The sequence below is a fragment of the Phyllostomus discolor genome, chromosome 7 (genome assembly GCF_004126475.2).
Source record: "Phyllostomus discolor isolate MPI-MPIP mPhyDis1 chromosome 7, mPhyDis1.pri.v3, whole genome shotgun sequence".
NCBI lineage: Eukaryota > Metazoa > Chordata > Mammalia > Chiroptera > Phyllostomidae > Phyllostomus > Phyllostomus discolor.
Genome location: NC_040909.2, coordinates 33,334,436 through 33,347,135, shown reverse-complemented (window position 1 = coordinate 33,347,135; position 12,700 = coordinate 33,334,436). Strand labels below are relative to the sequence as shown.

Sequence of the window (12,700 nt, the reverse complement as noted above, 5' to 3'; positions counted from 1 at the left end):
AATTCCAATACATACTGCAATATGGATAAAACTATGATGAACTTCTTCAACTTGACCTTATCAAAGAAGTGCTTTAACTGCCCTCCCATTCTAAATGAAAGCTTTGCTGGATAGAACAATCTTGAATGTAGATCCTTGTCTTTCATGACTTGGAATACTTCTTTCCAGCCCCTTCTTGCCTGTTAGATCTCTTTTGAGAAATCAGCTGACAGTCTGATGGGAACTCCTTTGTAGGTGATTGTCCCCTAATCTCTTGCTGCTTCTAGAATTCTCTCCTTCCTTTTAATCTTGGGTAATGTAATTATGATGTGCCTTGGTATGTTCCTCCTTGGGTCCAACTTCTTTGGGACTCTCTGAGCTTCCTGGACTTTCTGGAAGTCTATTTCCTTTGTCAGACTGGAGAAGTTCTCCTTTATTATTTGTTCAATTAACTTTTCCACTTGCTGCTCTTCCTCTTCCCCTTCTGGTACCCCTATAATTTAGATGTTGGAACATTTAAAGATGTCCTGGAGGTTCCTAAGCCTCTCCTCATTCTTTAAAATTCTTATTTCTCCCTTCTTTTCTGTTTGGTTGTTTCTTTATTTTTTTCTGGTCCATTCCATTGATTTGAGTCCCAGTTTCCTTCCCATCACTATTGGTTCCCTGTTCATTTTCCTTCATTTCACTTATCATAGCCTTCATTTATTCATCTAATTTGTGACCAAGTTCAACCAATTCTGTGAGTATCCTGATCACCAGTGCTTTGAACTGTGCATCTGATAGGTTGGCTATCTCTTGGTCATTTAAAAGTATTTGCTTTGGGGCTTTGATCTGTTCTTCCATTTGGACCATTTTTTTTTTGTCTTGCCACACCTGTTATGTATGAGGGGCAGAACCTTAGGTGTTTACCAGGGCGGGGAAACCCAGTTGCTAGGTTGTGACTCTGTATGTGGGGACAGGGTCTGAGAGGGAACAATGGCGCTGGCTCTGCTCTCTCTCGGATGTCAGTCCCTTCTGCTGCTTCCCCAAGCAAACTGAGCCCTTCTGGTGCTGATTCCTGGGTGGGTGGGCTTGTGTATGTTCTGGGACCCTGTGGATCTCTCCAATGAACTCTCCTGAGAGCCTGGGAGTATCTCCCTGCGCCTCAACCCCCACAGGTGTTTTCAATCGGTGTTTTGAGCTCTATTTCCCCGAGCTGGGGCCCTGGGCTGCGTGGTCTGTCTCACTCCCCAACTTTGCCTGGTTTGTCTGCACGGGAATGTAGGACTGCTTGGTCAGCCAGCCACCCTGTGAGCCTCATTTGGTCAGCCCGCTGCCACCTCACACCTGGGGTCTGTCAGCCGCTCCATTGTGCGCAGGAGTCCGCAAGCCTTTGCTGTGACCTCTCTCCACCCAGCACCTGACTCTGCCTGCTGCCCAACTCCACCCCTTCTACTGGACTGGAAGTCCAACTCCTTGGTTGTTGGACTTCCATACAGTTCAATTTTCTGTCAGTTCTGGTTGTCTTTTTTTGTTTCTAAATTTTTGTTGTCCTTAATTTGGTTGTGTGAGGAGGCACAGTGTGTCTACCTATGCCTCCATCTTGGCCAGAAGTGGCACTGGTATTTTTTAAAACCTCCCCCATAATCCTAATATATAATTTTCTTGTTCGAGAACCACTTGTCTAAATTATCTAAGGTCTCTTCTGGCTTTAAGACTTAATGAATCTATGGGCTACTGCATGACTAAGGCAGATGGGAGTCGCACAGAGCTTTTTTTTTTAAGTGGATGCTGAAGCCAGATTGCCTGGATTTGAATCCTATCTACACATAATATTGTGATTTAGAAGAAATATATATAAGGTCATTCAGATGACCAAAAATATATTTCTCATATATGTTTGACTTTAGTCCACAGTTCCTGCCTCAGAGCTCCCAAAACCCTTGGAATTCCCTAAGTGATGAGAGTTGTATTAGTAAGCTGACTTTTGGAAAGCACCTAAGGGTGGGGGCTGGTTGCAAGGAAAGCAAAGCAAGTGATTAGAGGATTGGAAATTTTCATCCCACCCATGACCTCTGGAGAGAGGACAGTGCCTGGAGGTTGAATCAATCACCAATTGCCAATAATATAATCAATCACGACTGTAATGTAATGAAGCCTCCACAAAAATCCAAAAGGACTTGAATAGGCACTTCTCCAAAGAGGACATATAAATGGCCAATAGACATATGAGAAGATTAAAGCCATAATGAGGTATCACCTCATGCCAGTCAAAATGGCTATCATCAATAAATCAAAAAACAAGTATTGGCAAGATTGTGGAGAAAAGGGAACCCTTGTGCACTGTTAATGGGAATGCAGATTGGTAGAGCCACTGTGGAAAACACTATGGAGTTTCCACAAAAAATTAAAAATGGAGCTGCCTTATGACCCAGAGGTTCCACTTCTGGGTATATATTCAGAGAAACCCAAAACACTAATTTGAAAGAATATATGCACCCCTATGTTCATTACAGCATTATTTACAATAGCCAAGTTATGGAAGTAACCCAAGTGCCCATCAATAGACAAGTGGATAAAAAGCTGTGCTATAAACACACACGTATACACAATAGAATATTATTTGGCCATGAAAAAGAATGAAAACCATTTGTAACAGCATGGATGGACCTAGAGGATATTATGATAAGTGAAATACATCAGTCAGAGAAAGATAAATACCATATGATTTCATTTATATGCAGAATCTAAAGAACAGCATAAATGAACAAGCAACACAGAAACAGATTTATAGACACAGACAACAGACTGACGGTTGCTAGAGGGGAAGGGGTTTTGGGGATTGGGTGAAAAATGTGAAGGGATTGAGAAATATAGATTGGTAGTTACAAAATAGTCATGGAGATGTAAAGTACAGCATAGGAAATATAGTCAATAATGTTGTAATAAGTAGGTATAGTCCCGGTTGGGTACTAGCAATATCAGAGGGAAGACTTTGTAAAGTATATGATTGTCTAACCACTATGCTGTATACCTGAAACTAATACAAAATAATATTAAATGTAAACTATAATTGAAAAATATTTAAAATATATTTTTAAAAGAGTACTTGCCCTGGCCAGTGTTTCTCAGTGGATTGAGTGTCAGCCTGTGAACCAAAGGGTCACTGGTTTGATTCCCAGTCAGGGCACATGCCTGGGTTGTGGGCCAGGTCCCCAGTGGGGGGTGAGTTAGAAGCAACCACACATTGTTGTTTCTCTCCCTCTCTTTTTCCCTCCTTTCCCCTCTCTCTAAATATAAGTAAATAAAATCTTTAAAAAAAAGACTACTGATATTTCTGTAGGATCTTATAGACCCAGATAGCCATATCTGCTCTCTTGATATCATTGCTCAATCAATGGTAATCTTAGGTAACTGACAACCTAATTTTCTTTGATAGACGAAACTACAGTAATGTTGGGAAGCACTCTCCCTATCCTTTGCCTTTAGCCTCTCATTAGCCAGGGTTATGCAGAGATAAATTTACTCATGTGACTATGGAAGCTAGCAAGTCCAAAATCTCCAGTGGAGGGCTACAGCTGGAGACCCAAAGAAGAGACAATGCTATAGTTCCAGTCCAAAGGCTATCTAAGGCAGAACTCCCTCTTACTCAGGGGAAGTCTTTTGCTCTATTCAGGCCTTCAACTGATTGGAATAGGCCCATCCACATTATTGAAGGCAACTTGCTTTATTCAAGTCCACCAATTTAAATGTAAATCTCATCCAAAAACATCCTGACAAAAACATCCAAAGTAATCTTTTAACCAGCCTAATTGACAAATAAAGTTAATCAACACAGCCTCATGCTCTGCTTGTCTTCCACATTCACACAAATCCTGGCTATTCCAACTACAGAAATTCATTGAATATGTCCTGCTTTTTCATGTCTCTGGGTTTTTATATATGCTCTTTCTACTTTATGGAATATTCTTTTCCTGCTTTATCACCTGGTAAATTTCTAGTCATTCTTTAAGGCCCAAATTAAATATCACCTTTTCTGGGAAAACTTCCACCCCAGTGTGAGTTAGATGTCTACCCACCCTATTACTTTCATTATACCTTCAATCATAGAATTTATTGCACTGGATTACAACTGTGTTTTCATTTTTCTCTTTCCCTAGAATGTGAAAGATTTTTTTAAAAATATTTATTTATTTTTTGAGAGGGGAAGGAAGGGAGAAAAAGAGGGAAACATCAATGGTTGCCTCTAACTTGCACCCCTCCCATGACCTGCCCCACAACCCAGGCATGTGCCCTGACTGGGAATCAAACCAGCAACCCTTTGGCTCGCAAGCAGGTGCTCAATCCACTGAGCCAACACCAGCCAGGGCAGAATGTGAAGGTTTAACCTCACAGGTATTAAAATTAAGTTTTACTAATTACTATATTTCCATCACCTAGCTTAGTACTTGGCATGAGATAGGTATTTAATAGGTGTTTGTTGAATGAATTAATGAACTATTTTATTTTTATGTTTTAGTTGTTGTTCAAGTACAGTTGTCTCAATTTTCAGCCCAACTTGGCCTGCCACCCTACCCATCCCAGCCTCCCAGCCACGAAACTACACTTTTTGGCTTTGTCCATGTGTCCTTTAGACATGTTCCTTGATAGATCTTCCCCTATTTCCCCCCATTATCCCTCTCCCCCACCCGCTCTGGTTACTGTCAGTTTGTTCTTTAATTCAATGTTTCTGGTTATATTTTGCTTGCTTGTTTGTTTTGTTGATTAGGCTCCACTTATATGTGAGGTTATATGGTATTTGTCTTTCTCCACCTGGCTTAGTTCACTTAGCATAATGTTCTCCAGTTCCATCCATCGCAAAAAGTAGGAGCTTCTTTCTTTATGCTGAGTAGTATTCCACTGTGTAAATGTACCATAGTTTTTCTACCCACTCATTTGCTGATGGACACTTAGGTTGCTTCCAGCACTTGGCTATTATAAATTGTGCTGGTATGAACATTGGGGTGCATAGGTTCTTTTGTATTAGTGTTTTAGGATTCTTAGAGTATAATTCCAGCAGTGGTATTGCTGGGTCAAAAGGCAGATCCATTTTTAGTTTTCTGAGGAAATTCTATACTGTTTTCCACAGTAACTGTACCAGTCTGCATTCCCACCAATAAGGCACAAGGGTTTCCTTTTCTCCACATCCTCTCCAGCCCTTGTTGTTTGTTGATTTATTTATGATGGCCATTCTGACTGGTGTGAAGTGGTATCTCATTGTGGTTTTAATTTGCATCTCTCTGAAGGCTAGTGATGCTGAGCATCCTCTCATGTGCCTATGGCCCCCTTGTATGTCCTCCTTGGAGAAGTGTCTGTTTAAGTCCTTTGCCCATTTTTTAATTGGGTTGTTTGTCTTCCTGGAATGGAGTAGTGTGAGTTCTTTACATATTTTGGAGACCAAACCCTTCTCAAAGGTATCATTGGCAAATATATTTTCCCATATAGTTGGTTCTCTTTTCATTTTACTACTGTTTTCTTTAGCCATGCAGAAGCTTTTTATTTCAATGTAGTTTCATTTATTTATTCTTTCCTTTATGTCCCTTGCTCTAGGGGACATATAGGTGAAAATATTGTTGTGTACAATACCTGAGATTTTCCTGCCTACGTTCTCTTCTAGGACTTTTATGGTGTCTCGATTTATACTTAAGTCTTTTATCCACTTTGAATTTATTTTTGTGTATGATGTAAGTTGGTGACTGAGTTTCATTTTTTTGCATGTAGCTGTCCTGATCTCCCAACACCATTTCTTGAACAGGCTATTTTTACTCCATTTTATGCTTCTGCCCCCTTTGTCAAATATTAATCGACTATAGAAACATGGGTTTATTTCTGGGCTCTCTATTCTGTTCCATTGATCTTTGTGTAAACAGTGGGATACAAAGTCAATATTCAGAAATTGAAGGTATTTTTGTATACCAACAATGAAATATCAGAAACGGAAATCAAGAAAAAAAATCCCATTTGATATAGCAACAAGAAAAATAAAGTACCTAGGAATAAATCTAACCAAGGAAGTAAAAGACCTGTATTCAGAAAACTACACAACACTAAAGAAAGGAATTAAGGAAGACAAACAAATGGAAGCATATACCATGTTCATGGACTGGAAGAATTAATAACATCAAAATGTCCATGCTACCCAAAGCAATTTATGGATTCAACACAATCCCCATTAAAATACCAATGGCATATTTCACAGATATAGAACAAACATTTCAAAAATTTATATGGAACCATAAACGATCCTGAATAGCCACAGCAATTTTGAGAAAGAAGAACAAAGTAGGAGAGATTGCAATACCTGATATAAAACCACATTACAAGTCCACAGTAATCAAAACAGTCTGGTAATGGCATAAGAACAAACACATAATGAACTATTTTTTAAATGAGGCAAATTTTGTTAAGAAAATATAAATGGATATAAATATGGCTGATGACTCAAAATAAGGAGCCTTACTCATTAAAACACTTTAAAGGCCTTAACAATATTGTAAGAATAATAAAAAATTAGGGTGTGCAGTTTGGCTAAGAGAATTTATATATTTGGCTTCTGTAGCAGTGGCTCTATTTCTTTCTTTCTTTTTTAAAAATATGTTATTTATTTATTTAGAGAAAGAGAAGGTAGGGAGAAAGAGGGAGAGAAACATCGATATGAGAGAAATGTTGACCAGCTGCCTCTTGCACAGACCCCAACCTGGGACCTGGCCCACAGCCAGCAATGTACCCTAACCAGGAATAAAACCAGTGACCTTTCACTTTGCGAGGCAACACCCAACCAACTGAGTGACACCATCCAGGGTGTGCTAGTTTTATTTCTATTGCTAGCTCTCCCATATTTCCGTTAACATTAAATTCCTCAGGCATAAGTATAGCTGTTCCTAAAGTAATGTATATCTGCTTTTCTTAATTAAAACATTCTCAATCAATTAGAAGGGTACTAGAGATAAGTGTCTTTCAGCAACACCAGAATGAACTTCAGTTGCTATTCCCCTGCTTCTAGTGCACACCTCAAAGTTTGGCCCAGTCATGTGAGTCCCACCACTACCAAATCTACAGTAGTTCCTCATCAGGTTCCTCAGGCTTGCTCAGGACAAGTTTCTGACTCAGAGCTATTTGCCACCATCAGATCTCTAAATAAAATACAACTTTTTTGTTCATTCCTATTATAAAAGTAACAAGTTTATTGTAGAAAATTCAGAAATTTGGGAAAGTGAAGAAAACAAAAAACACTCAGAATCCTACTACCCAGAGATAAAACTATTGACCCTCTCCAGTCGTTTTTCTATTTGTGAATATTTTCTTTCCCAGAAATGGTATCAAGCACTCTATCTTATTTTATGACTTTTGCATTTTATTTATCAATACATTGTAAATATTTTTCCATGTCATGAAATATTCTACATCACTTTTAATGGCTAGTTAATATGGATCCGACAATGGGCTTTGAACAGAATAGGTCAATTGTTAACTTCAGATTTCTGAGACCTGAAAGGCAAATGGGATGGCCAACTGCCACCAATCCTTTATAGATCTATAAAGGATCTATAACAATAGATCCTTTGCTATAGAGTAACAATAGATCCATGACCATTATAGGAAAAGCTACATATGTGAAAATGAACAGATAGCAACTTTGAAGTCTTCCCACTGAATGCAAATGAAGGAATGGTTTTTGATGGCCAGAGGAAGGTGGTGAAAGAACAGGAGATAAATCAAGAGTATTCGTGTTTGTCTCTTTGTTCTCCATTCAGATATCATCTACAGAAAGAACCTAGATGAGACTAAAAGAGAAATAAACTATTCATGTTTTGTGTGTTTATTTAATGTCAACACATTGGTTTTGAAAGGACTTGAAGCAACCATTCAATTAGAGTTAAAGGAAAAATGAAAACACAGGAAATACCAAGCATAGATGCTTCCAAGCACCTGGGATGTGCTCTTTTGGATTGTTTGGTCCTGAATATGGCTCTAGATTCTCTGTTATGGCTCTATTCTATGTTTATTTAGTCCCTTCTCTGTGCCAGGCACATACTAGGGACTTAATTTTTTTTCATTTAAAGGTCAAAACAGCTCTATGAAATAGGTATATAACCTCCATTTTAATGTGAGGAAATAGGTTCCAGGAGGTTGAGTCACTTTCAAGTTAGTTGGGAACATAAGCAGTTAATAGTAGAGACAAGATTCAGATCTGCTTTCCCAAACTCTTTCTTCTATACTAGACTGCAAAGTAACTGTCTGTGGTAGGCAGAATGATGACCCCCAACTCCTCACCTCCCACCCACAGAAATCTCCACATGTTAATTCCCAGAATCTGTGAATACATTAATCTATGTGAATTAAGTTTGCAAATGGAATTAAGACTGCTAATCAGCTGACCTTAAAATAGGGAGACTATCCTGGATTATCTGGTTAAGCCCAATATAATCACAAAGGTCCTTAAAAGTGGAAGAAAGAGCCCTGGCTGGTGTAGCTCAGTGGATTGAGTGCTGGCCTGCGAACCAAAGAGTCACAGGTTTGACTCCCAGTCAGGGCACATGCCTGGGTTGTGGGCCAGGTCCCCAGTTGGGGGCATGTGAGAGGCAACCACACATTGATGTTTCTCTCCCTCTCTTTCCCCCTCCCTTCCCCTCTCTCTAAAAATAAATAAAATCTTTTTAAAAAGTGGAAGAAAGAAACTCAGAGAGAAAACTCAGAGGACATGTGAAAACAGAAGAAAGGTCAGAGTGATGCAATGTGAGGACTCAGCCTGCTGTTGCAGGCACTGAAGGTAGAAGGGAGTCATGAGCCAAGGAATGTGGGCAGCTCTAAAGCTGGAAAAGGCAAAGAAATGGATCCCTTCTCTCGAGCTTCTAGAAAGTAACACATCCAGCCAACACCTTGGTTTTAGCTCAGTGATGTATGCATTAGACCTCTAACCTACAGAACTGCAAGATAATAAATTTGTATTGTTTTAACTCACCAAGTTTGTGGTGATTTGTTACAACAGCAACCAGAAAACTTACACCATCATTCTGTGAACATGTAAAAGTCAGAATTGTATTCTTAGATAGAAAACCCACACTCTTAGCACAGGTGTATGTAAAAGAACTGCCTGCACATAATCCTTGATTTTCCATAGAAAAGAATTTTTAATTTTTTTTAATTTCTAGGAAACTGTTGGATAACACTGGAAAGTTCTTGATCCAGTGACATAGACAAGATTGTTTCAGCCTGATATAGAAACTACTTGCTGGCTTGCTTGCCCCCTGTGATACTGTTTTAAATGTCTGCTTTTAAGATCCACATCCTTGCAGATCATCTAGAAAAAAGTTATAAAACATTTTTCAATGGCCTAGTAAACTGGCCCGCTAGTATTTATTAAATATTGAGTGAGAACTTTGGCAGATGCTACCAAATAGAATTTTGGATTAAGAACCAATGTGGGACAACATGTCTAACCAATTCGGGAGGCAGCAGATCCTGAATTTGAAATTTGCTCTATCATCTACCTGTGTGGGTATCACTCAAACATTTAGAACCTCAGTTATTTCATGGGCTGATATTATCAACCTTAAGAAGTTATTAATAAGGATTCAGTGAAAAGATAGATCAACAGAACCTAGAATAATAGTTGGTACATAGCAGGTGTTCAATGAATACAAGTCTGCTTCTTTCCCATTAGTCAAATACTGTGGAGATTTTGCCATTAAGCATACTATAAAACTCATTTTTCCTGTCGGCTCTGTTTCCATAGCAAGAAGGCCTATATAGAGTTTAAGAATTACTAAATTGGGGATTTTTTAAAGGATAAAACCATGCATTCTAGGAAATATGCATGAGACCCAGGTTGAAATCTGCTCCTCCAGCCCTTCCAATGATTTTAGAAACTTGATTCCTTGAATATATCTCTTTCTGATTCCTTGTATTATACTTCATTCTGACTGAAAGAGCTAGAGTGAGTTTTATCTGCAACTAAATCCTTTCAGATATACAGAAACACCGGCATACCATGTCATGTTCAAAATTGAATCCTGCCAGTCATGGAACCTCTCCTGCCCACTCTGCTTCTAACAATATTATTTTAATAAAGCTGCCAGTAAAGCATTAGTATTTTGAAATTTATGGAAGAGTGTTTATTCACATAATGATGGTCTAATGAATCAAGGACTGAAGATAATGCTGGTGATCTGTTCGATAGCTTTAAATTGCTATTAACTCTTTTCTTGATGAGATAGGATGGAGTATAATAATAATCCACAACAGACAATTTGCCTACATTTTGTTCCTTGTGTAGTTATTGTTTGGAGAAAATAGTCTACAATTTATCAAGAAAGCTAGAATAGATTTTTGAAAGAATCTTCCAGCATTAGTTAGTAGACTGGGATAATAACACCTTAATATTTTTTTAACAATGGGTAGACAGCACTTTGAGCTCATACTGATGACATGCTTGCCAATAGTGATAAATATGGATTTAGGACTGCTAATTGGGACAGAATCTCAATAATTCAAGCCACCTTCTACTAGGACTCTTTTAAATTTTATGTGATTACTCTGGAAATGCAATTATCAAGGCAAATTTGTTTTCTTATAATTCTCTCGCATACTCTGTCCACTCTCCCAAACATTTCTACTCAAATCTTCATCTAGACCCAGTTAGCAAATTCCAGGCCAAGGAACAAGTACTGATATTAACTCAGACCTCTGATTATTAATTATTATTATTTCTGAGAAGACTCAGAGCCACAGAGAAGTCAGGAGACCTCATAGGATAACTCTACCTCCTCCCACATCCATGCTGGGCAGCACTTGTCAGAACATCTCACAAGTCTTCTGGGTTGTCCACAATGCAAGATGGTTCCTTTAATCTGCCATGTCCACCCCTTCAAGAGATCAAGGCATCACCTAAAGGGAGCATGCCAAGTCACAAACTCCTTTGTGGCCTGGTGAGTTCTATGAAAGGAAGAGAGTTTTCATTCACATTTGTGTTCCTGGCACACAAGCACATTTAATACATGTTGACTGAACAAAAATATTCAGTCCTGAACTCCATTCTACAGCTTCTCCTTGAACTTCATCCCATCCTGCTATCAGCTGTCACAGGCTCTACTATTATTCTCCCATTTCTATCTTCGTATCACCTTTAAAATTGTGCTCACATTGTTATTTTTGCCATTCAGCTGCAGTTCTCACTCTCTGTGCAGGGAACTCTGGTTCAAGATTCCTGAGGAACCCCTCCTCTCCTGGTCTGGCCTGTTCCTAGACTCTATGCTGGCCCCAATGCTGGCCCAGGATTGTCAGAACAACCCACCTAGGATTCACCTGAGAGAACGGTCAGCATTTCTACAAAGTTCTTGGATTGAGAGAACTTTCATTTGAGCTCCATCATTGAAGAACTTCCAATCTAAATACAGGAAAGTCCTGGAAACCCGTTTGTCAGAACTCCTGATTTGAAGCAGATCCTGAATCACCTACCCAGGAAGAAGAAATAAGAATAAAAACCTAATTTACCACCATTAGTCATGTCCACAAATCACGTGGGGAAAAAACCCCAACTTATAGCTAATTTAAAGGGAGTACCTGGGGATGAATTATGCTCTTTATATCTATGTTATTAATCAGTTATTAATCTTACTAGAAACTGTTATCAGACTCAAAAACTAGTAGAATATGAAATCCTTCACTCTATCCATGAGGTTGTTCTTGAGAAAAAAATAATTTATTCTGATGCTGAGGAATCTGGTTTTGGTGCTCTGAGCTAGAAAGTCCAGGCTTTAGATGGGGCCCAGTTTTGTGTTACTGTAGCAATAGCTAGCTTTTGTTTCTACAGCCACTGACTGAGCCTCCTGATTCTGCCAACCATCTGGCAAATGCACCTTCTTACTCAGAAAAATCAGAGGAGGAATGTGGATAAATCAGTCCAAACCTATTATCATCAATGTACTTTGCTGGTAACAGGTCAGTATGACATCCTCTGTGAGGATCACTCCCTGCAGTGCTAACAGATGCACAACAGCACTCAGACTGGATGACAGCTTACCCATTCTAGGCTAGAAGAGATTTGGAGCACATAAGGCTGTAGGATAAGCTCCTCAGCATGTTAGCTAACATCAGCTTAAAAGAGGGATACTTATGTGAAGAAAAAAACATCCTTATTTTGGGCTGAAAAGCAGAAGCTGCCCAAGAGAGAATGGGTCAAGGCTTGCTTTGATGGGCCTGGGTGAGGCTGAAACTGTGGGTATAGCTGGTTGGATTGGGGATCAGGCCACTTAGTTGAAACAGGAAAAGCAGTGGATTTCAGAGTGAGCCAGGCTGGGAGGAACAAAGTAGAGTGTGGTCAAAAGCAGCTAAGAAGAGTTGGGCTAAGCTAGGGTATGGGAGAATGGAACTGAGGTCTGAAGATTTTGCTGGTCTATGTAAATCTAGATTATAGGAGAGGAGAAAATTATAGCTAAGAGACTTGGAGATGAGGTTAGGTAAGGAGAGAGATCTGATGGGATGAGTGTGGGGTTTGGGGGGGCTGGTAGGAAATAGAAGTAGGAGAGATGCACCAAACAGGTGGCTTAATCCAAGTTCAAGCAGGAGACTCAGCTGACAGATCTTGGGCAGAAAGTTAAGGAAGGATAGTGAGGGTTTCTCAGCTGTGCAGTAGCTGCTAGGAATCAGCAGCTGGCTCTGGGAGGGGCAAAGACTGAGGAAAAGGAAAGAACTGAGAAAGATC

At 39.4% G+C, this 12,700-nt stretch overlaps 1 protein-coding gene across 3 annotated transcripts in view; it reads right to left on the bottom strand.

The window, feature by feature from the left end:
- SLC35G2 (solute carrier family 35 member G2) overlaps window positions 1-12,700 on the bottom strand; it is a 37,642-nt gene that overhangs the window by 13,966 nt on the left and 10,976 nt on the right. The gene's annotated exons all lie outside the window — the stretch shown is intronic.